The sequence below is a fragment of the Eurosta solidaginis genome, chromosome X, assembly GCF_040869045.1.
Source record: "Eurosta solidaginis isolate ZX-2024a chromosome X, ASM4086904v1, whole genome shotgun sequence".
In the NCBI taxonomy this organism is placed as follows: Eukaryota; Metazoa; Arthropoda; class Insecta; order Diptera; family Tephritidae; genus Eurosta; species Eurosta solidaginis.
In genome coordinates this window covers 48,784,032-48,809,377 of record NC_090324.1, presented here as the reverse complement: position 1 = coordinate 48,809,377, position 25,346 = coordinate 48,784,032, and the positions used below count along the sequence as shown (strand labels likewise).

At 36.4% G+C, this 25,346-nt stretch overlaps 1 protein-coding gene and 1 pseudogene across 1 annotated transcript in view; both read right to left on the bottom strand.

Moving 5' to 3' along the window:
* Positions 1 to 25,346, bottom strand: part of LOC137234912 (paired box protein Pax-5-like) — a 2,462,599-nt gene that overhangs the window by 1,305,629 nt on the left and 1,131,624 nt on the right. The gene's annotated exons all lie outside the window — the stretch shown is intronic.
* On the bottom strand, positions 1,288 to 2,376 carry LOC137234414 (poly(A) polymerase gamma pseudogene; annotated as a pseudogene).

The window sequence follows — 25,346 nt, the reverse complement described above, 5'->3', positions numbered from 1 at the left end:
TGGTAACTAGTGGAGATACCGTAACGAAACGCACTCATTGAGTATGTTAAATGATTGTCCGGAACCTTCGTCTCCATTTAAGAGTTTGGAAAATAGGTTATATTTGGAAATCAGCGGTTCACCTGGAACGCCTCCATGAAGACTTAAAAGGACAAGAGCTTTCCGAAATTTCTGCATAACCGAGTGAATACTCCTTGTTTAGCCGGACCGCCGAAAGGTTGGACTCTGCTGTCCAAGTTAAGGTCGGAATATAGAGTTCTAAGGCAATAAGTCATTTTCTGAATTTCTTTGTCAGTTCATTGCGGCTGCTGCGTAGAGTATCGCCATATCAAAAAATATTTTTCAAAAAATTCCCATTGCAGGAGTAGCACACAAACGTCCTATCTCAGAACTGGGTTGAGGAACGCCGTATCTCAGAATGCTTTTCATTAACTTAACTCCTCTTATGTCAAAAATGCATTGAACTTATGCTGAGATAGGAAGTTTTCGAAACAAATTTTGAGATAGTGTATTTTCGTATAAAATTCTAACGTACGGCATTTTTCAAACAATTTCTGAAAGACTGACAAAACCAATATGACTTTATCAATTCACGAAATATTTAGTGGAAAAATGAATTATTTCCGCAAAACCTTTGGCATTTACAAATTTATTATCACTACTAATATACTACCTGGTCATTCGGCCCATTAAATTTTTAACTAACAAGGATACTTGTTAGTTATCCCTGAAGGGGATTGAATTATGCCCCGTTTCCCTACTTCGTACAAGTAACCCGTCCAGATTGCTCATCTAAGAACAAACATCTAATAATTGAATTAAACTCACCCTCTCTTTGTTCATTGACTGATATCTGCGCTTCGTGAATGGATGTGTAACTCGTTTCAGTGCACCACCAGATAAATTGGGTACTTCCGGATCCATGATCTCATCAATCTTCATTGCTTTCCTAACGTCCGCAAGGAATTGTGAAGGCAACTAAGTGTCGCGTATTTTGCAACTAAGCTAATGACACCTAATTTTATTGGAAAGGAAATATGAAGTTTTCCATCGCACAGATTCATTTATGCGAATACGTTTATATCGTCTATGAAAGCTCAAACCACATATAAAACGTTTTCCACGGGCCTTTATACCAAATAGTGGAATTAATCCCATATCCCGGTAGTAAACCGACAGTCTTGGAGGCGATTTGATATAATCACTTCAAAAACTCAAAGAATACAATAACCAGAACAGGTGGTCGGAACTTTCACCGACGATATATATTTTAGAGTACAAACTATACTAACCGTAAGCTATTGTGCTTGACCTTGACATACGTGTACGTGAATCATTCCACAAGCGTGAATTGTCCTCTGTTTGTGATTCACCTACACGACCTTTTTTAGTCGTACCATCTTTCTGTTGCTGTGTTGCAGATAATGCGGTGGAAAAACGTTTACGATTAGCTAAAACTGCGTTATTAAAATTGGTGTTGTTCCCTGGACGTGCCTTCACACTTCAAAAAGTCCGTATCTAAATACTGTGACAGTGCTTTACGCTTTTCATGCCGCGCCTCAATATTCATTCCGTGCTTCAGCATTTTTACGTTTACCCCATGTTGTATGACGTGTTCTGTGAAATTTTGAATACTCTCGGTCAGGCCTATATTCAAGTTCTCTGTACGCTCAAATTCCAAACCAATCAACCACATCGCACAAGAGTTGGATAAAATTATGGGTGCACTACCACCACCACTTGATTGATTTTTATCATCATCATTGGCGCTGTTGTTGTGTGTGCCGACAACAGCTGGTTTCTTATAATCAAAACATGTAGGATTTACATGTGCCAATACAACGTGTTGATTACGTTCTAAATTACCAACCCACAAACGTATTTTTGATTCCACTAAGCCGCACCATTCGAGCTGGTCGTCGCCATTTTGCGAAGTACAATAGAGTGACGATATTTGTAAAAGAAACTAGGGGCTTCAAATAGTCGATCCCATGTCAAACGTCCGAGCATAATCTCATCAGTTGTAATCATACCTCGATTAAATTCATTAAGTATTACTTGCTTGGTTGATTCCGACACGTTGAAAGTGGAGGTTTGTTGAGGATATGCCGGTGTTATAATTGGCATAAGATGATCACGATCCGAGGCATTAACGCGTGGATCTCAAACCGGAAACCTTAAATTGACATTGTCTGGATGCTTCAGCAGCACCGGATTTGGTCACTTCCAACGCGAGAATACCCAAAGGAATTTATGCCCTAAAGTGGAGGCTATTGCATTTGGATACAGTTGGCATGTGGGCGCTACCAACATAACTCACGTGATACCACCAAAGTAACCCAAACAATTAGAGTAAATGCCATGCTCTTTTTCCATAATGTATGTCTTTATAACAATGCAAAGATAGAAATATTAGACTAATAGTCAACCAAAAAAAAAAAAAAAAATTTTTTTTAATTTTTTGAACATCACTCACGGCCGCTAAAAACTATGAAGGCTATCAGCATATTTATAATTACGATTTAATATGATGAAGTCGGTCATTATGTACATGAGAGAAATATTAAATTTTCAAGCTGTATCTTGACAACCCGTTGTAACTTAGTCTTGCTTTTTTGCATATTAGTCGAAGTCTAATAGCAGAACAATTGTACAAAGGATAATTTACCCCATATGGAGCTAAAGGCATTTTAACGCTCATATGGCCAATTCTAGAGGCCTATAACGCCTCTCCTAATCACAAGAATCAATCACTTTACAGCGCTATAGAATTTATACGATTATACCTATACATTAGAATCTAGCGTGTGATTTGCATTTTAGGACACATTTAATCCCAATTTAGCTTCTGCTTCTTTTAAGGCCTTCATATTACGCTCACGTGTCTCTTCATCATCGTTTAGACGTTGAGCAGAGTGTGTACGCAGCTCAAAGGCAGAACAAAACGCTGACGGGCACAATTCACATCTATAAACATTTTCACCAATGTGCAGGCGCATATGTCTTATACGATCATTACTTTGAGCAAAAGGGCGCTCGCAATAGTTGCACTTATAGGGTTTTTCTCCGGCAGGGGTACGTATATGACGGCGCTGATCATCCGCTCGCATAAAGCTTAATTCACAATATTTGCACTTAAATGGTCTTTCACCATGATGCAGTTTCTGTCGCCCCAATTCTCCTGATTTGGCAAAGCTCGCAATTTGCGAATCTTCACAATGTTCCATTACTTCGTCATTGCCGTGTATAGTGCCAGCAGCACTTGCTTGATGCACTTCTGAAAAGCTTTCCCCAGCTTCCAAATCTGTAACTTCCAAGGTTAACTCTGGTGCCCACAAATATCCATGACAAAATCTGCAAAGAAAAAAGAAAAAGCCATTAGTGCATGCATCAATGGGCATTGCAAAAGTGTGACAACTGACGGCGCAGCCGACGCCGCAGTTGGAGCACCCCTTTGCGATGCCGGTAACCTAGAAAACAAAAAAAAGGAGCGACACATAAAATCCATCACCTCTCCTGGATCTCACATCACCAGCCACCTGAAAATAAAGAAAAATGAATTAATAATTTAAACTAAAAGAATATATCAAATGAACAAATCTTAAAACGAACTTACCATTTTCTTCCAATTGTCCATGCGTCATGCTTCAATCGCCGTAGTAAAAAGAATTGAGAGAGCGAAAAAAAAAATCATTCGATTTTTTTACCGCTTCTTTCAATTCATTGGAATTTTACATTCTATACACGGGTGTGTATGAATGTTCAGTTGCTTTGTCTTTTGCCGTTGGCATATTTGTAACCAACGTATGTACATATGTATGTATGTATGCCTACTTGGCTCGCCATATCATATTAGTGTTGCATAAAAAGAGGCAACCGGGTACCGAAAACCCGCAAAACACAAAATCGGGATCGGCATTTTTTTAACCCATATCGGCGCCCGGGCAGTCCCAAAACATACTTACTCACAAAAATAAAGGCGAAAACTTCATTTAAAAATAATTAAGGTCTCATTTACAAAAAAAAAAAAAAAAAAAAATTCCTTTTTGATTTTTTGATTTTTTTGCCTTCGGTACTGCTTGTTTTTTTTTTTGCTGGGGGGCAGGACATGTTGTTTTTCAACAACAAATATCACAAAGAGTCATTATAAGGGCTCGGTACAAAACCAATCCGAGTCCCAAAATTAAAAAATCCGACATGACAAAGTCCCGAAATTGGAAAAAGTCAACTGTTTCTACCGGCCTAGTGTGCTACTGCCCCAGTGACCTAGTTTTTTTGTTGTCAAGGGCAAGCAAATACATATATGTATATATACTCGCATGCCGCAAACTCACCATACCAGCTGGCAGCTGACCAATAAATACACGACAGGGTTGCATGGTACCTTTAGCATAATGGTACGCGCAGATAGAACGCGTCGCGGAGAACGCATCGCCCATCTGCAAATTTATGTCAGGTGAACGTAAGTAACGCATCTCTGCTTGGTAAAAATTGTATTTGATAATATGCTTCGCATATGCACTTAATTTATCTATTCTAACATACAGTTTGTAATAAAAGACCTCCGCTTCACCCAACCAGCCTCACGGCCGCTCGCCCCGTTAAATCCATAAAATGCCACAGTGGCCTTGAGAGCGATACGACAAGTGAGACGCTGGAACGGAGACCTCGGCCTCTTCGTCCAGCCCAGAAAAACCTCAAAACCCTCGAGTCTGGAACGGAGACCTCTGCCTCTTCGTCCAACCAAAAAAACAAAAAAAATAAACGCAAATCTGGAACCGAGACCTCGGCCTCTCCATCCGGAACAAACAAAAACCCAAAGAATAACAAAAAATGGTGCCATTCTGGAACGGAGACCTCGGCCTCTTTGTCCAGCCTTACTGGCCACCGACTATACATATATTACGTTCTGAATTTCTATATTTAAGAATTATGTATAATTCAATGGCAAGAAATATTCACTTATATCTGTTCATCTTAGCTCAGGTGGCATGCTAAGCAAGTCGGAAAGGGTTCCCGGCCATTTGGCGTCGCAGACGAACTCCTCATTTAGATTAAGTTTAGTTTGTAAGTCTTATATTCATTTTTCTCGTTTAAACGGAGGTCATTGGCGGAAAACGATGTTGCGTATCGCAAGGGGGCCGGCATGTTTAGGCAGGATGCCTAACTTTTCCGCATCCGATTGCGATCCCCCCAATGCAACTCTGCAAATCGATACTCGATACTCGACTTAATGTATAACTACCCACACCATCACCGCCACATGTATGTGCATGCATGTACATGCTCGTGTATGTGTGCTTTTTGTCAGCACTCATGCATATGCATGTCGGAGTTGATGTGTGGGTGCCTTTCCCTCCAAAACGGAGGATTTTGCGGGTCAACGGTTGTAGCTTGCTATACAACCGGCCTCTTGGATTTCAGCAGCCGTACAGCTCACATCTGCCGCCAGCGATCTCTGCCGTAATTGTTTGCGTTTATTCAGGTAATATTGTAACCTTTGCTATTTTTACATTTACCCAATAAATCATATCTATTATAACGAGAAATCTCGTATTCTCTTATTTTATTCCAACCCGCTTATTCCCACTGAGATCGACCCCGGTGTGCCCACCTACCTCCAGGAACACACGCATCCCGGCCGAACACTAGGGTTTAATGATGGTAAGCTGTCGAAAAATTGTGTTCAATTTTTAGGAGTTTAGTTAATTCAGAGAAAATTTAATTTTCATATTCGGTTCTTAAATCGGTTTTAATCGATTTCATTATGCCATACATGAGGATGAAGCCTTCAAAAATGGCAGTTGCAATTGTTTTTGCTGTCTTATCAGGGGTTGATATTGTAACTAGGTATTTGCTTAAGTCGCACAGGCAATGGCCCTATTGCATCAATAACTACAACATCGAAAGGTTTACAGGGTGTTGGTGTAAGCACCAAATTTTCTTTTGTTTTTGGCTATACTTTATTTAATAGACAATTTTCGCAATTTTTAACGAATGATAGGCGAGTCATGTTTTTCCAATAGTATTTTGTACGAATTTTTTCGTAAAGCTTTTTAATTCCGCAGTGTTCACCTGATATCGGGTCATTGTGGCAAATTTCCATTAGTTTAAGTTGTTTGTCGTTGTCCGTAACTGTTCCGACAGGCTCAATTAATTGTATTTGTAAATTTTTTAAAATTGAACGGAATATAAATCTAATGTTGAGAAGTATTTTGCTCTTCCGAGATTATTAATGTCGTCTACACGCGCTAGTGGAAATTTATCAGCTATTAATTTTTAGTTACAGCTCTAAGGTGAATGCACATTCTATATGATTTTTGGCCAGTTGGGTCCTTTTTAGGGACCAAAATCAATGGACTATTGTAATTTGAGTAACTTTCTTCGATTAAATCATTTTTTAGCAAATTATCAACCTGTTTATTTATTTCAGTACGTTGTGAGTATGGTAGTCTATAATTTTTAATGTATGCCGGTGTCTTTTCTGTCAATCTAAGTTGTTGTTCGTAAAAATTGTTTAAACTCATTACATCCGTCTTCAGGGCAAATATATCGGAGTATTTTAAACATAAATCAAGAAGTTCGTCTTTTGCGTACGTGGGCATTTGTTTTATTAAAATTGCTTTAAGTTCTTCTAGACGTTCTGGATCATCTGAAGCTTTATTAATTTTGTATATATGAAAATTGCTAATATCTTCTGTTTTAATATTTAAATCTTTTATATGTTTTTCTTCGTCTGTTTTATTAATTACTTTTAAAATCGGATTTTTCGTGTGTGCTATGCATTTAGCTGTGAAAACGCCATCAGAAATCTCATGAGAATCAACATAAACTGGATTTTTGGAATTACCTAAATTGAAAATACGGAAAACTTCGCACCTTGGTGGAATTGTTAAACTATTGCTAGGCCGGACCGTTCATCTATACTGTGTTACCTGTTACAAAATGATAGATGGTAACGAAACGAACTATGAGTTGGCAAAGGAGGGTGTTGCACTCACTGAATAGAAGGTAGACGTCCCAATCCCTTTAGGATAAATCAAAAGGAGACAGGAGTTGCATATGATCCATCAAGCAGGAAAGGCGCGACAGAAGCGCAGGGCTGCAAAATTTTTAAGGTCACGTGCAAATCCTACGCTGTTAGACTCACAAAGTGGCTCATATTTCTGAAAAAAAAACCTTTAGTCTCACGATGTTACGATGATACTTGCTGGACAGTGCATTTGTGTCACAAGCTTATAATTTAGGCCTGCTGCAGGCAGAAACGGCTAGCCTGTTCTGTGTTCGTATTGGGAGCTCTCCAGGGCAAGGCTCCAGGTATTAGCGGCGGGAGAAATGCCAGGTCTCGAAGCAGCAATTAAGCTAATTCCTAGTATTTGCCAAAGGAACGGAATTATTTTTTAACATAAGTCCTGGCACCTGACTAAAGTCATTCCGTTTGATCGTCTTACAAATTCTGGTATCACTATGGACACATTCAGTCTATGTGAGGTATTTATTGGCCTGCCAGTTCAACCTAACTTACTTTTAATTGTCCGGTGAATACTGTTACCACTTTGGATGAACATGCCCCTTTACGTAGTGTTCGGGTTGATATCACCGCAGTCCCTTGCTATTACATTGAAGACAAATCTGCTATAAGGAACCGAAATAGATATTACGTGAAGTGGAAGGGGAGGCAAACTAGGTCTATGTACAAAATCGCGACACGAAGTCATCATTACTATAAGAAAGTTTTAGTAGAAGTATTGTAACAATGAATTAAATGCCATAACTTCCATCAAAAGATTTATGACGAGACTTGAGGAATCTTTATGTACGTGGGAAGTGTCAAAAGGACTGTGAAGTTGACTCAGACATTTTAAATGATTATTTTATTAGGTCAAGTGCCCGTCGAGATAATCATATATCGCGGACATTATTATTCCGTTTTTACCTGATATTAAATTCGAATTTAAAGCAGTGTCATAATAAGAGGTTTGTAAAACAATTATGGGCATTAAAACTAATGTTATTTGATAAAGCGTGCTAAGTTGCAGTCGCAATAATATTCATATATACTGCTAGTCAGGCGGCGATTAATGCAATAACCTCACAGAGTAATTCACCAAGAAGAGTCCTAGAATACAAAGAAGCTTTGAAAAAACTTCGCACAGGCCGGACCGTACATCTATACTGTGTTACCTGTCATAAAATCATAGAAGGTAACGAAACGACCTGTGAGTTGTGTTGGGGACATGAGTCTCAATTAATTTAGTTCCCTGTATTTATGACGGCAACCCTGTCCGTTCATCTTTTTCCTTTATATAGAATGCATAATAGAGTAAAGTAACGGTGTTTAAAAATTGTAAGCGGTCAAAAGCCGCTCTAGTTGTTCTTACTTTCATATAAGTTGTCTCAGTTGTCTTTAACTACCGCCACGTCCGCATCGCAAAAATCTCAAGTACGTGTAAAGTGATTAAAAGTAAGTAAAATAAAGTTTATAGGAAAGCACATGAAGTGTCAATATTTAAAGTGTCGTGGTTTCATTTCTTTATTGTGGAAATAGTGATTCCCTGGCGGATGAGCGCCTATACCAAACACCCATCCCAAAACAAACATTGGTCCTTTAATGCGGGCTATTAATTAACAAGCGACGTAAAAAATCAAAAAAAAAATATCGCGGCGATATGTTAAACATAAAATTAAATCGAAACAAGCAAGGAAGTTTAAGTTTCGGTGAAACCGAACATTACATACCCAGCTGTACACTTGAAATGCTGTTGTTGTTTGTTTTGTGTGGTTAATAGTGTTACAAGGCTGCGTAATAATAAATATACACGTGATTCTATTCTGCTCAAATTTTTCTTCGAGTTATGGCTCCCGAAACATAGAAAAATGGTTAGTCATAAACCATTGATAAAAGCCCTTTTTTGCAAAGATATGTCTTATTTTATTCGTCCACGACCCTTTTAAAAATCTTTTATATAAAAGTGGGCGTGGTCCTTAACCGATTTCGTTAATTTTTCTTTAAAGCATTCTTTATAGTAAAGGCAATATCTCTGCCGAATTGTGTTACGATAGATTTAGCGATTTTTGATTTATGATTAATAATATTTGTTAAATACCGTACCACAAGTGGGCGGTGCCACGCCCATTTTAAAATTTATTTTCTAATTTTTATCAAGAGTCTCAATATAAGTCCACACGTCAAATTTCTATATCCTAGGTGTATTATTTATTTAGGAACAATCATCAACACTAGAAACAACATCAGCACAGAAATCCAGCGAAGAATCAATTTTGCCACTAAATGCTACTTTGGACTAGGTAGGCAATTGAAAAGTAAAGTCCTCTCTCGGAGAACGAAAATCACAATCTACAAGTCACTTATCGTACCCGTCCTGCTATATGGGGCAGAAACATGGACCATGACAACAGCAGATGAAGCGGCTTTGGGAGTGTTCGAGAGAAAAGTTCTTCGAAAGATTTATGGACCTCTACGAGTTGGCGATGGCGAGTACCGAAGAATATTTAATGATGAGCTGTACGAGCTATACGCAGACATCAACATAGTCTAGCAAATTAAAACGCAGCGGCTGCGCTGGCTAGGCCATGTTATGCGAATGAAAGGTGATGCTCCGGCCAAGAAAGTGTTTCTATCGGAACCCGCCTATGGAAGCAGAGCTAGAGGGCGGCCCCACTCCGTTGGCGCGCATTCTTGGACGGCCATAACCGTTTAGACGGTTAAGCGCCAATTAAGTAAGTATCTAAGTTGCCGTGGTCTATAACCGATCCCGTCCATTTTTACTAGAAATAATTTATGCTATAAGGAAAATATGGGTACACAATTTCATTACGATCCGTTAATTTTTCTTCGAGTTATGGCTCCCGAAACATAGAAAATTGCTTAGTCATAAAAGGGGCCGTGCCACACCCATTTTCAAAAATTTTAGTGTTTTCCAATTTAATGTTATAATTCAATTTCCAATGTAAAATTCTATTAACACGAAGCTCTTTATCGCTAAGATATAGATTATTATTTTCGTCTACGACCCTTTTAAATATCTTTTGTATAAAAGTGGGCGTGGTCTTTAACCCATCTCGTCCATTTTTTCAAGAAATATTTCCTGCTATAGATTAAATTTGTGTACCAAATTTTATTACGATCCGTTAATTTTTCCTCCAGTTGTGGCTCCCGAAACATAGAAAATTTCTTAGTCATAAAAGGGGCGGTGCCACGCCCATTAATTTAGAGTTGAAATTTTTCCTATATATTGTTATAAATCCACTTGAGAAATGAAATGCCATTGATATAAAACTCTTTTTTCCAAAGATATAGCTTATTTTATTCGTCCACGACCCTTCTAAAACTCTTTTATATAAAGTGGGCGTGGTCCTTAACCGATTTCGTTAATTTTTCTTCAAAGCATTCCTTATCGTAAAGGAAATCTCTCTGCCGAGTTTTGTTACGATAGGTATAACCATTTTTGATTTCTGATTAATACTATTTGTAAAATTGATTTTATCACAAGTGGGCGGTGCCATGCCCATTTAAAAAATATCAGGGCACACGTCAAATTTATAAATTATAGGTGTATTATTTACTAAATAATCAGGTTTTTTGTGTTTTCCAAAATGTTATATATATAAAAAGTGGGCGTGGTTATCATCCGATTCCGCTCATTTTCAATAAAAATCTAGTCTGGGTCCAGATAATCTCGTGTACCAAATTTGGCGAAGATATCTCAATATTTACTCAAGTTATCGTGTTAACGGGCAGACGGACGGACATGGCTGGTATGAGGAAATTTAGACGCGGGTAATACCGAAATTTCTGCTCCACTATCAATTAAAAAATTTTGTTTGTTTTCTCTATCAAAAATAAATAAGCGACGTGTTCGTCGCTGCAACAACGGAAGAATTTAGTTTGTTGAATCTTTCTTTTTGTTATAGTAACAAGGTTGTTCACAACTTCTAGCATTATTTCCAAATTTGTAGTGAAATCTACACAACCAATTTGGATTATTACGCGAGTTAGAACGATGCCTAAAAGAATTTCTAAAATTATTCCTAGAATTGGAACGCGACCTAGATTTATTCCGATACACTTCTGTTTTAATTTCTGCTAATTCCAAAGAAAGTTTCTTTCACACATCAAAGAGGTGGTTTTAACTAGATTTTCAATAACTGAATTTTGAGTTTTTGTATCTGATATTGTATTTACTGAGAAAACTTCTTTTTTATTCATAACTTCAAAAATGTTATCCGCTAATTTTACTAATTCATTAATATTATTAGCACTTGAGCTAGCCAAAATTGTATTTAAATTTTTGGGAAGTTTTCTCAACCAAATTCTCTTTAAAATATTTTCACTAAAATTTGAACCGACTAACAAAATTAATGACCGATAAAATTCAGAGGGCTTGCGATCACACATTTCAGAATCATTTAAGATTTTGTCAAGCTTTGAATTTTCACTAAGAGAATGTCTTTCTATTAAAACTTTTTTGAGTTCACTAAACTTGTTAGTGACGGGAGGGTTTTGGATAAAATCTAAAATTGTTACTATTACGTCTTGGGGAAGTGCTGTTATAATGTGTTCGTATTTGGTATTCTCTTGAGTTATATTTTTGGTGCTAAATTGTGTTTCAGCGTGTATAAACCACGCTTCTGAAGCGAATAATTTAAATTTTGTGTGAGTATAGAAGTGTGTGTATTGTGTCGTGGAGAATGAAACATTTTAATTATATTGAAGAAGGAATTTACAAATTTAGTAAAATATTAAATATCAATATTAAAAAAAAATTTATATTTTATAATAACTGTTTAGATAAACTATATATATATATTTAACTTAGAACAAACCAACCTCAAAATTCTTCTTCCAAAATTTTGTTCCCTTTTAAATTGTGTAATTGCTTTAAAATTGATTGATGAAATTTGACGATGGTTTTAATATTGTGCAATGGCTTTAAAATTGATTGTGAAAATGGACAATATATTGTGAAATGGCTTTAAAATTGATTGATGAAATTGGACAATGTATTGTGCAATGGCAAATCAAGTATAACAGTAGTTTGTGAAAATGCACTCCGCTGCTTTCAAAAAATTTAGTTGTGCAGTAGTCCTTCTCCCTTTATTGAAATTTTCAAATTTTCGTTATACAATGTTTGTTCATTGGTATTTTTTAGTTCTAGTTGTTGTTGTCACTGCTCCGAATTCAATTAAATACGCGTTCTATGTATGTAGGTATATGTTAATGATTGGATCGCTGATCGAACTTTTGTTTTTAAAGGTTATATGTAAGGACGCTACGCAGAGCGTACAAAAGAAATAGACGCGCTTTTCGTTTTTTTTTTGCGTGTGACAAGCAAAGTTCGAACTCTGCTTGACTGTGACTTGGCTCACACGTGGCTAAGAAGCTCTAATTTAGTTCTTTAGGATACGGTGCTTATTGTTTATTAAGTAAATGTCTGGTTATCGTTGCGTTTGGCTTCTGTGTTGTAAGTTTTTAGGTGACGTTTGGTTGCCTTTATACTAAAACACTTTTCTTGTTATTGTGTTCTTCCAACAGCGCACTACACTGGTTCAAGTTTTTCTTTTGTCAATTTACTACACTTTGATATTTTTCACTTGTCTCCGTCGAATTTCTAAAGTCGCATTGGTATAATGGTTTTTCTTTATGCCCGCTTTTGATTTACGGTTGGTGCTGCTTTGTTGTTGCTGCCACCTTTTGTCTGCTTTTGCTAATTTTTCTCCGATCAGATTTTGCTTTTTCGTAAACAAATTTGCTTTATATAGTTGAATATCACGAAAACTGAATTGCAGCGAATGCGTTAGAACTTTTTACTTTTTATGTTTCAGAGACTGGCGGATCGCCAATGTAGTTATTGAAACCACGTTTTTATTTTATAACAAAACTTTAAATTATATTTTTTTAAAACGCCTAAAAGTATGCTTCAATACCTTTTATTTTTTACAACAATCAAAATTTTTGAAAATTGAAAAATCAATATTGAAACTTAAAATATTGATAATAGATTTAAAAATTACAAAGTTCAAAGTAACTAAAATACAAAGTTAAATAAAAATAATAAGAACCCTACAATCATTATTCGGATGCAATTCGGCCTTGCCTTCTACGTTGAAATTTCTTCGATGAAGAATTCCAAGTGTAATAACGCGGAATCTCCATCTAAAGTAGAGTACGTGCAAATGGATCACTTTGGCAAATCGAGAAGAAACTGGTCAATGTTGTCGCTGGTGGGTTTTGAATACGTTGTGCCACATTTGCTGCATTAAAATAAACTCTTTGGCCGTTTTCCAGATGCACTGCTAAATGTGGAACAGTCAGATAGCGTTCGTAAATGGGAAACGAGAATATACGCCAAATCGCCTCATTGCAACTTACGTATCGACCAACTTGATCGCGCGTGATTTCCTCATTACGATCTGGACCTTGCCGATCAAAAGCCGCCATATCACTGCCTTTCGTGACATATTTGCAAACGTATTTGATGGACTTAACGGAGTTGCAATACTGGACGTTATAATGCGCTTTTAATTTTTTTGACAGAAGAAGCGAATAAGGAACAACCCAAGGGTTGTCTACCATGAAATGATTGCCTTTCACTTTCATTATGATTGTCCTACCGCCATCACCAAGTGATCTACGCCGATACAGTGGATAACCATCATTGCCAGCGATGGTCTCATGCACGATGATTGTGGGTTAGCGGCACCCCACGGCCCATGAATCATGTTCGTTATTACGACATCATGTAGGTCTGGATCGGTTACGGGATCAGGAATCTCGGCACATATGATATCATCAATTTGGTCAGGTTGCAATTTTTCGACTAACCAAATGAGAATATGCGCATGCGGCAAGCCTCTTTTCTGCCATTCAATCGAATACATCCAACATTGAATATGCCCAAAGACACGATGCTAAACAATATAGTCCATCAGCGACCGGATTTTTTGCCTGAATATACGGGCGGTGATATCGTGGCGATCACTTGATGTTTGACCAGGAAGCAGCAGTTGAGCAATTTCTGTCCGTTTTGGATTGCACGTGAAGGTGATGAACAGGTCTGAGCGACCATAATAATGTACATATCATTGCATCTTGCACATATTCATGCATATGACGTGGCCTGCCAACGAACGTCGCCGGTAAACTGGTCAACCGACCGATATTAGCTGCATTTCCTTCGATGCAAAATGCATACCGTAAATGAATGTACATCTCCGTACGTAGGCTGCTTTGGTTTAAGCGTATAAAAAGGAGGCGCTCCTCTTCTATTTTGGCATGTATCGACGCAAAATTACTGAAACAATCGGCGGAATCGAAACAAATAGTTTTCGACATTTTCGCGAATTATTAAACGCGCTAAAAATTCATTGCGCTAACATTTTTGCGGTTTCCTCGCCTAAAATAATATCAGTGATCTAATTTCGGGTTGATATTATAATTATTATGATATCAATACTCACCGGTTTTTTTTTTTTAATTAAGTCAATAATCTCGCATAGCACAGCATCTAAACGCGTGTTAGAGTGTAAGCGGTCTCTGGAGAGAATCGGGAATTTGGTCCCAGGGCATATGGGAATAGATGGGAATGAAAAAGCGGACGAACTAGCTAAAAAGGGCGCATCCCTTGAAGCTTTCTCCGTAGATGTCCCAATTAGATTGGGCGAGATTAAGCGAAGGCGAGAGGTGCACATGATCGACCAAGCGGAAAAGGCGTGGGTTCAAGCGCGGGGCTGTAAAGTGTCGAAGATTATGTGTAGGTCTTACAACCTTAGACGAACACAGTTGCTTCTATCATTAAAAAGAGAGGACTATATACTCATGACGGGTATTCTGACTGGACACTGCCTTCTGGCGTCACATGCCTTTAAATTAGGCTTGGTCAGTGATAGCAGATGTAGGAAGTGCGGGTTGGAGGAGGACACGATCGAGCACGTTCTATGCAGTGCCCTGCCAGGCTAAGACTCCAGCTATAAGGAGTGATACAGCTGTCAGATCTAGAAGCAGCAAGTAGCTTAAGTCCTAGGAAGCTTCTAGTATTTGCCAAGAGGACGGAGTTATTTTATAACATAGGTCCTGTTTTTTGATAGGGTTATTCAGTTTGGTAGTTAAAACAAACTTCTGGTAACACTACGGACTCAATCAATCTATGTGACGTCCTCATGGACCGGCCAGTTCAACCTACCTACCTAATACTCACCGTTCAATGGACTTTTCATCTTGATATTTATATAATATCCATCGTCTCCTTGCCTAACATTAGTGGCTATTGCAGTGTATCGTATGAGCGATGTGTTTCGGCTATTCGTTTTAATTGCCCGGAGTCGCGACTTGTCAGCACGATGACGCGGGAATCCAAATTTTCATCTACTATCAAAATTGCAACCTCATCTATTGTTGGAGCGTTGAATTGAGGTTCATGTGTTCCAGTCGGTCGTTTATCAGCTCTAATCACAACTTTATAGTCATCAGTTGGCATTCGATCCAACGCAGTCTTGAATAACAGAAGCAATGCATGGTGTTCATGAAGTAGCTGCTGCTGTTCTCCAAGAATTCGTCTTCTCATTGCAGGATTGATTATTTGACGCTGATCAAGTTGATTTTCCACATTACCCATGAAATATATTTGTAGGAATTTATGTTGTGCATCTTCAAGCGGGAGTAATGCCCCATTTCGATGGTGAATTTGGCCTTGGATCTGTGAAGTCGATGAGGAAGTTATAACAAAATATATCCTTTTATTTATTTAATCTACATTTTTGTAATAATATTTTGAATCTTTTATCACCTTGAACGTCGGATTGAATCCAGGTTCATCAATAATATTTGCTCCAAATTAAGTGATTTGAAAGCATCCGTTATATTTCTGAATGTTTGAAAGAAAATTACGTGATTCCCGTGTTTCACCGCGAAGCAGGGAATACAATGGCTCTGGCGGCAATGGTAATAGTGGTAATTTAATCTTGCCACTGACACAGCATAACCCAGGTGTTTCTCCAGTGAACTTCAATGCACTGCAATGGCTACACAAAACCTACATCGGTCCAATTTGAACGGATAAAGCGAGCTGTAGTCAATTGTGCAATCGTAATGAAATGCTAATATATCCTCCAAATGAAACCAAAAATTGGTAACCCTGTTAACCTATTAAGTGATTTGATGTGTGAATCCTATAAAAAAACAAAGTAAGGAAGGCTAATTTCGGGTGTAACCAAACATTACATACTCAGTTGAGAGCTATGGAGACAAAATAAGGGAAAATCACCAAGTATGAAAATGAACCTAGGGTAACCCTGGAATGTGCTGTTTGTACGATATGGGTATCAAATGAAAGGTGTTAATGAATATTTTAAAAGGGCGTGGGCCTTAGTTCTATTGGTGGACGCCTTTTCGAGATATCGCCATAAAGGTGAACCCGGGTGACTCTAGAATTTGTTTGTATGATATGAGTATCAAAAGAAAGGTGTTAATGAGTTTTTTAAAACGGCGTTGGCCTCAGTTCTATAGGTGGACGCCTTTTCGAGATATCGCCATAAAGGTGGACCAGGGGTGAATCTAGAATTTTTTTGTACGATATGGGTATCAAATGAAAGGTGTTAATGAGTATTTTAAAAGGGAGTGGGCCTTAGTTCTATAGGCGGACGGCTTCTCGAGATATCGCTATAAAGATGGACCAGGGGTAACTCTAGAATTTGTTTGTACGATATGGCTATCAAATGAAAGGTGTTAATGAGTATCTTAAATGGGAGTGGGCCTTAGTTCTATAGGTGGACGCCTTTTCGAGATATCGCCATAAAGATGGACCAGGGGTCACACTAGAATTTGTTTGTACGATATGGGTATCAAATGAAAGGTGTTAATGAGTATTTTAAAAGGGAGTGGCACTTAGTTCTATAGGTGGACGCATTTTCGAGATATCGCCATAAAGGTGGACCAGGGGTGACTAGAATTTGTTTGTACGACATGGGTATCAAATGAAAGGTGTTAATGGGTATTTTAAAAGGGAGTGGGCCTTAGCTCTATAGGTGGACGCCTTTTCGGGATATCGTTATAAAGGTGGACCAGGGGTGACTCTAGAATGCGTTTGTACAATATGGGTGTCAAACGAAAGGTGTTAGTGAGTGTTTTAAAAGGGAGTGGGCCTTTGTTCTGTGGGTGGACGCCTTTTCGAGATATTGCCATAAAGGTGGATCAGGGGTGACTCTAGAATTTCTTTGTACGATATGGGTATCAAATGAAAGGTGTTAATGAGTATTTTAAAAGGGAGTGGGCCTTAGTTCTATGGGTGGACGCCTTTTCGAGATATCGCCATAAAGGTGGACCAGGGGTGACTAGAATTTGTTTGTACGATATGGCTATCAAATGAAAGGTGTTAATGAGTATTTTAAAAGGGAGTGGGCCTTTGTTTTATAGGTGGACGCCTTTTCGAGATATAGCCATAAAGGTGCACCAGGGATGACTCTTGAATGCGTTTATACAATATGGGTATCAAACGAAAGGTGTTAATGAGTATTTTAAAAGGGAGTGGGCCTTAGTTCTATGGGTGGACGCCTTTGCAAAATATCGATATAAAGGTGGACCAGATGTGACTCTAGAATTTGTTTGTACGATATGGGTAGCAAATTAAAGGTGTTAATGAGTATTTTAAAAGGGAGTGGGCCTTAGTTCTATAAGTGGACGCCTTTTCGAGATATCGCCATAAAGATGGACCAGGGGTGACTTTAGAATTTGTTTACGATATGGGTACCAAATGAAAGGTGTTAATGGGTATTTTAAAAGGGAGTGGGCCTTAGTTCTATAGTTGGACGGCCTTTTCGGGATATCGTTATAAAGATGGACCAGGGGTGGCTTTAGAATTTGTTTACGATATGGGTACCAAATGAAAGGTGTTAATGAGTATTTTAAAAGGGGGTGGGTCTTAGTTCTATGGGTGGACGCCTTTTCAAAATATCGATATAAAGGTGGACCATGGTTGACTCTAGAATGCGTTTGTACATTATGAGTATCAAACGAAAGGTGATAATGAGTATTTTAAATGGGAGAGGGCCTTAGTTCTATAGGTGGACGCCTTTTCGATATATCGCCATAAAGGTGGACCAGGGGTGACTCTATAATGTGTTTGTACAGTATGGGTGTCAAATTAAAGGTATTAATAAGAATTTTAAAAGGGAGTTGTGGTAGTTGTATATGTGAAGGTATTTTCGAGATTTCGACCAAAATGTGGACCAGGGTGACCCAGAACATCATCTGTTGGGTACCGCTAATTTATTTATATATGTAATACCACGAACAGTATTCCTGCCATTATTCCAAGGGCTTTCGATTTCGCCCTGCAGAACTTTTTAATTTTCTTCTACTTAATGACATGTGACAACTATGTAAGTTTTTCTCTAAAGTTATATTTTGCGTCAATAAACCAATGCAATTACCATGTTTCATCCCTTTTTTCGTATTTGGTATAGAATTATGGCATTTTTTTCATTTTTCGTAATTTTCCAAATCGAAAAAGTGGGTGTGGTCATAGTCGGATTTCGGCCATTTTTTATACCAATACAAAGTGTGTTCAGATAATTATGTGAACTGAGTTTAGTAAAGATATATCGATTTTTGCTCAAGTTATCGTGTTAACGGCTGAGCGGAAGGACAGACGATCTACTGTGTATAAAAACTGGGCGTGGCTTCAACCTATTTCGCCCTTCTTCACAGAAATAAATTATCGTCCCAGAATCTAAGCCCCTACCAAATTTCACAAGGATTGGTAAATTTTTGTTCGACTTATGGCATTAAATGTATCCTAGACAAATCAAACGAAAAAGGGCGGAGCCACGCCCATTTTGAAATTTTCTTTTATTTTTGTATTTTGTTGCACCATATCATTACTGGAGTTGAATGTTGACATAATACTGTAAAGATATTAAATTTTTTTTTAAAGTGGTGGTGGTCGTTCTCCGATTTTTCTAATTTGTATTAAGCATACATATAGTAATACAAGTAACGTTCCTGCGAAATTTCATCATTATATCTTCAACGACTGCCAAATTACAGCTTGCAAAACTTCTAAATTACCTTATTTTAAAAGTGGGCGGTGCCACTCCCATTGTCCAAAATTTTACTTATTTTCTATTCTGCGTCATAAGTTCAACCCACCTACCAAGTTTCATCGCTTTATCCGTCTTTGGTAATGAATTATCGCACTTTTTCGATTTTTCGAAATTTTCGATATCGAAAAAGTGGGCGTGGTTATAGTCCGATATCGTTCATTTTAAATAGCGATCTGAGATGTGTGCCCAGGAACCTACATACCAAATTTCGTCAAGATACCTCAAAGGTTACTCAAGTTATCGTGTTAACGGACGGACGGACGGACGGACATGGCCGAATCAAATTTTTTTCGATACTGATGATTTTGATATATGGAAGTCTATATCTATCTCGATTCCTATATACCTGTACAACCAACCGTTATCCAATCAAAGTTAATATACTCTGTGAGCTCTGCTCAACTGAGTATAATATACGGAGTATAATATACGGTACGGTACTGTGAATATAAAATAAACTCCTAACTATATAAAAACACGCGTAATTGGCTAATAATAAAAAACCAAATTTTAAAATGTCACCAAATGCAAGAAGAAATAAAAAAGCCAACTAAAAAGGAAAAGCAATAACAACCATGTCAAGTGAAAGTGAAGAGGACGGGGGTGATTTCACTAGCCTAACATCACTAATTGAAAATATGCAAAAACAATTTAAAGTGCAAAATAAAGCTTTGAACAAGATTAGAAGTTCACAACAACATATCAGTGACAGCTTCGATGTGCTTAAGAGCGAGATAGCTAGACTTTCAGAAGAAAATAAACAAATTAAAAAAGAGTTGGTAGAACTTAAAGCTAAAAGCTTGGGCATGAAAGCTTAAGTGAGAACAGTTGAGAAAGATTTAATAGCAATAAAGCAAAGTAAACATAAAAAGAATTTAATTATAACAAACTTGCCAAAGATTGAAAAATCAAAGTTGAAGGACGTCGTAGTTGACATTAGAAAACAGGTTAACTCAAAACCTGACACCAGTGAAATTGTAGACGTCTATCAAAACGAAAATAAAAAGTTCAAAACTTATCCACTGATTGTGAAAATAAAAACTCAGGAATTCAAAAATAAATGCATGGAACTTAGGAAGAATAAAAAGCGAATAGATATGACAGAGATACTACCGGATGCGAATATGAGAGAAAAGAACATCAACTTCCACCATCTATTGGAAAAAGAAGTAAGTGACTTATTCAAGAAGACAAAACAAGAAGCTATGAAAAAGAACTACAAATTTGTTTGGATGAAAGATACGAACATCTTGGTGAGAAAGAAGGAAAGTAGTGTCGTAATTAGAATAGAATGCATTGAAGATATACAGAAAATTAAGTAGTTTATATTTTAATTTACATACAGATATGAGATAATTTAAGCTTATAGAGAAATTATAGGAGCTCTTGATGGATGACTTTAACATAATGAATAATGCTCATATAGCAACAAATGTGAAATATAAATATAATGAAGAATTTATCCATAACTCCGCTAATGCTAATCATAATCATAATATTTTATATATGAATATACAAAGTATTCGAAACAAAATGAATGATCTCAATTGCATAGTTGATGAAAAAAGGAAAAAAGGCAAGTTAATACACATAATAGCACTTAGCGAAATTTGGATATATGAAAATGAAAATAAGTATTTTAATATCCCCCATTACAACGTTTATTTTGCAAACCGGGAAACTAATCGAGCAGGGGGATGTTTGATATTCGTACATGAAAATCTTGATTCGACTTTGGTGTCTTCTTTAACATATGAAAATAGTAGCTTTCTAACTATAAAGTTAATTCAAATTGGTATTCACATAACATGTGTATACAAGAATTGTTCTTCAGATACTGTATTGTTTGTTAGCTATCTTAAAAATGAAGTGATGCAACATAAAAGCTCTATTGTAGTTGGCGATTTTTAAACCTTCTTAATAAAAATAACGAAGTTATTAATTATTTTACTACAGTCTACAGCAACGGCTTCGTTTGCCTGAACAGTTTAAGTCAAGAAATGTTTACCAGGAAGAAAATTATTATTGGAAGCATAATAGATCACGTTCTAACTGATAAATTAAACTATAATTATTTTATATCCTTAGACGATAACCCGATTTCAGATCACAGAATAATTAATTTAGACATAGCTATGAATTAAAATTTTTTTAAAGAAAGTAATACTACTTGGTTTGAAGTTTTCGATTATAGCGCCTTTGAAGATAGTGCTGTAATCGACGAAATTACACAAAACTCCTCTTTTAATGATTTCTATAGCTCTTTATCCAATAGAATAAATCAGTTTACAAAAAAGTTAAAAAACCTAGGCATGATTATAAGAAACCTTGGATGAACTCCGAACTTTCAAAAATTATTAGGGAAAAAATAAATACTTCAAAATGAAAACCAAATATAGAAATAATCTGTTCTTCGAAACTGAGTACCATGCCTTGAAAATAAAAGCTCGGAAAATGACTAACTATTTGAAAAAGCGATATTATGGTAATCGCGTAACAAAAAATATACATTCAGAAAGCAAAACGTGGTCTAAATGTGACTGATATCAGTCAGATAATATATAAGGGAAAAACAATTACAAATTGCACTGTTATCGCCAATAGTTTTAATGAATACTTCACTACAGTTGTTGAAACGCAAATGAAATTAATTACACGGATAATCCAGCAAATAATATTATAACTCCATTCACCTTAAGTGAATGTAATATCTTGGAAGTGAATAATGCCATAGATAATTAAAATTCAAAATCTGCAAACGGCCCGGATGGTATCTCCACAAGGTTTGTCAAAAAATACAAAAATCATCTAGCTATGCCGATCTGCAATTTTATTAATGATTGTTTTAGATCAGGTCAGTATCCTGATGAGTTAAAGGTAGACTCCGTGGTACCTGTACATAAAGCCGGAAGTAAAGAGTTATGTTCAAACTACCGGCCAATAACGAAACTCAACACCATTGATAAAATATTTGAAAGCATTCTTCTTGATCGATTTACAACATTTGTAGCACAATATAATCTATTTGACAAAAACCTGTTTGGCTTTGTAGAATGCTCCAACACAATGGCAGCGTGCATATCGTGCACAGAGTATATCTACGAAAATATTAATAAAAAGAATTATGTGGCTGTGTAGTAAAAATAAATAATAAAACGAGTTCCACTTTGGAAATTATAACAGGCGTACCGCAAGGATAAAAACTAGCGGCAACTCTGTTTATAATATATATTAATAATGTACTAAGACTAAATCTAAAGGGTGTTCCCCAGTTTTATGCTGATGATGGAACCTTCATGTACTCTGCAAGTACGTTAGAAGAATTAATCACCAACATTTGGACAGATTTGGATGAGATAAAAAAATGGGTTGATTGTAATTTATTAAAAATTAACTTAGAAAAAACACATTTCATTATTTTTAACAGCTTCAAACCCATACCGAGCATTACAGATTTTCCTGGTTTCGCATTTGATAACAAAATTATCTCGAGGGTAGACAAGTTGAAATACCTTGGAATATGGTTAGACACGAATTTAAATTGGCGCGAACATATAACTAGATTGAAACTTAAGTTAATACCGCTAAATTTCGCAATATATAGAAGTAGAAATAATATACCCAGAAAACAATTATGGCTATTATACGATGCGTACTTTATGTCACGTTTAACGTATTTAAATTCAATCTGGAGCGGATGTGCAGAAAATAAAATAAATGAGTTACAAATACTTCGAAACAAAATAATAAAAAATATGCTGTTACTACCCAGAATAACTCCCACTATCAGGCTTTACGAAAATAGGTTAGGCGTTAGAAAGTACAGTATTTTACAGACACTGCTCATTGTTTTCAAAATAAAAACAATTTCATTAAACATAGTCTTGATTTCAATTTCGCAGGAAATCTAAGCTATAACTTTAGAAATACTCTATATATAAAAACTTGTTTTTCCGTACTCAAAGAAGTACAAATTCAATACGTAGCTATGGTGCTAGAATGTTTAATAAATTGCCCGACAATGTTAAAACATGTTCCAATTATTTGCATTTCAAGAGGCAAGTTAAAAGCCTCTTGTTACTAGATTATAACTTTAGCCTGTAAAATACAAATATAGATTATTTATTCTTCTTTGTTTTTTATAAATGTTTTTTATAAAAAAAAAAACAGTAAATAAGTATATTAAAATAATTTGGCGCCAGTATATTTAAGCTGGCACAACACACATGTTAGTATGTACTAAAATACATGTAAACTAGTGTACTTAACGCAGTTGACAGCGTAGGAAGCAAATATGCATACTCACACAAAATGTATTTTTTTTTTTTTCGAGAAAACATTGTATTATATTCACACCAATTCTAAATATTCTCGCGGAATTTTGTTCTAGCGGGGTTTTTTTTATTCCCGCGGAAAAATTCCTCCAATTCTTTTCTCCTAAGGAGAAGAATAATTGGGGAATAGGAATTTCGAATTTTCGAAGGCAGCTGTTTTGTCAATTGATATTTCGTTGCGCATTTTTTATTTTGTTTAAAAATAGAAAAGTTTATTTATTGTTGCGAATTTGTTTGAAATTAAGAAATAAAATATAAACAATGCATATTATTGCATTTCATCTGGTATTCACTGAAATGAGTAATGCATTGGTGCCACACCAACATCAACAGAGGAGCATACGAAGAAGAAGGCGGCGGGATAACACAAATCCGCCGGAGTTGCCTGCTTTCATTCAGCAAAACTATTTTCTGGCGGCCAAGTCGAGTTGAATTAGTCTTTCATCATATGCCAAAATCTATTTAAGCCTTCTTAAAAATCTTGCGCAATTTCTGGATGGCTGCATCAAATATACAAAGAGCTCCTCCGTTGCTTATGATATACTTTTCGACTTAAAATAAAGAATATTGTGGTTGTTATTGTTGTTGTATTAACAGTAAGAATATTTTGGTAGGGTGTAAATACATATTTTAGTACAAATTTGTACAAATAAGTGTTCTTTCTTAAAAGAACCAATTTTCTTTAACTATTTTTATACATTCCCTTTAATTTAACTAGTGGAAAAACTCCTATGAAATGGCAGAGAAATCTCCCTCTCCCTCACATTCATAATACCTACTTTTCTCCCATAACCCGTTTCCGCTTTTTCGAACATTGGAACAAGGAATTTTTATTTAGAATACGAGGAATGGGAGAAGGGAAAAAACTTGCGCAGAATTTTCGTTTAGAATTGGGCTGATTAACATACGCCATCAATAAAGAAATAAAAAAATCAACACTTGAAGCACTTCTTAACCGCTGATTTCGATTTTCCCGTTGTTGCGTTGGTTGATATGTTCGACGATTTCTCATTGTTAGCTGAGCCGTCTCACTTACCGCCTGTCTTTCTCTTTGCGTTTGTGATGCACGATGTAGGGCTATATTAACACGGCGCTCTTCTCTTACGATTTGTTGTTTGTTCGTATTTAATTGGTTGACGATATTGCGAAGTCTACTTGCATTGCGAGTTTGACGCGATAGATTTGATCTTCTGACTCGCGGCATTTTGAAAGACACTGATAAATGAACAAATGTCAAATCCTCACAAAATAAACATCTTCGATTGTAACTTACCATTTGAAAATATAATTCCATAGCAAAATTAATTAAGTGAGTAGAATGAACAGTTAATTCAATTTAATTCGCAGAAAAATTAATTGCACATTCCGAAATTAACACTTGGAATCACATAAATATAACGTCTGTAACTATTCACAATTTCCACTTCACCAGACTTAACCAAAATTTGTGAAATAACTTTTCAATGGTAATTTTCACAAAAAGTCGTTTGAAATTTTCAAAAATAATCGTTTGAAAATAATGTACTCATTAAAATTGAATAACTGTCAAAAGCTGTCATAAGTTGATACACACACTGCCATCTACTGGCAATACATGAACCAGCATTTAAGTTACAATGTGTTCGGAATGCAATTAATTTTTACAAACTTTTTTCGTGGTAGATTGGCGTTCGCGATGTATTGATAGAACGAAATTACATTTAATTTCTTTGTAAGCTGATACTTTTTGCGCGACACATTTGGTCCATTTAGCGAGAATACTTAAAAATTGAGAATAGATTCGTTGCTGGATAACTCGTCACAACATACCGCAAACATAAACGTCATTGATCATCAATAACGCTTTATATAAAATGTATAAGAAAATAACCAAATCGCGCACATAGAGCCTAT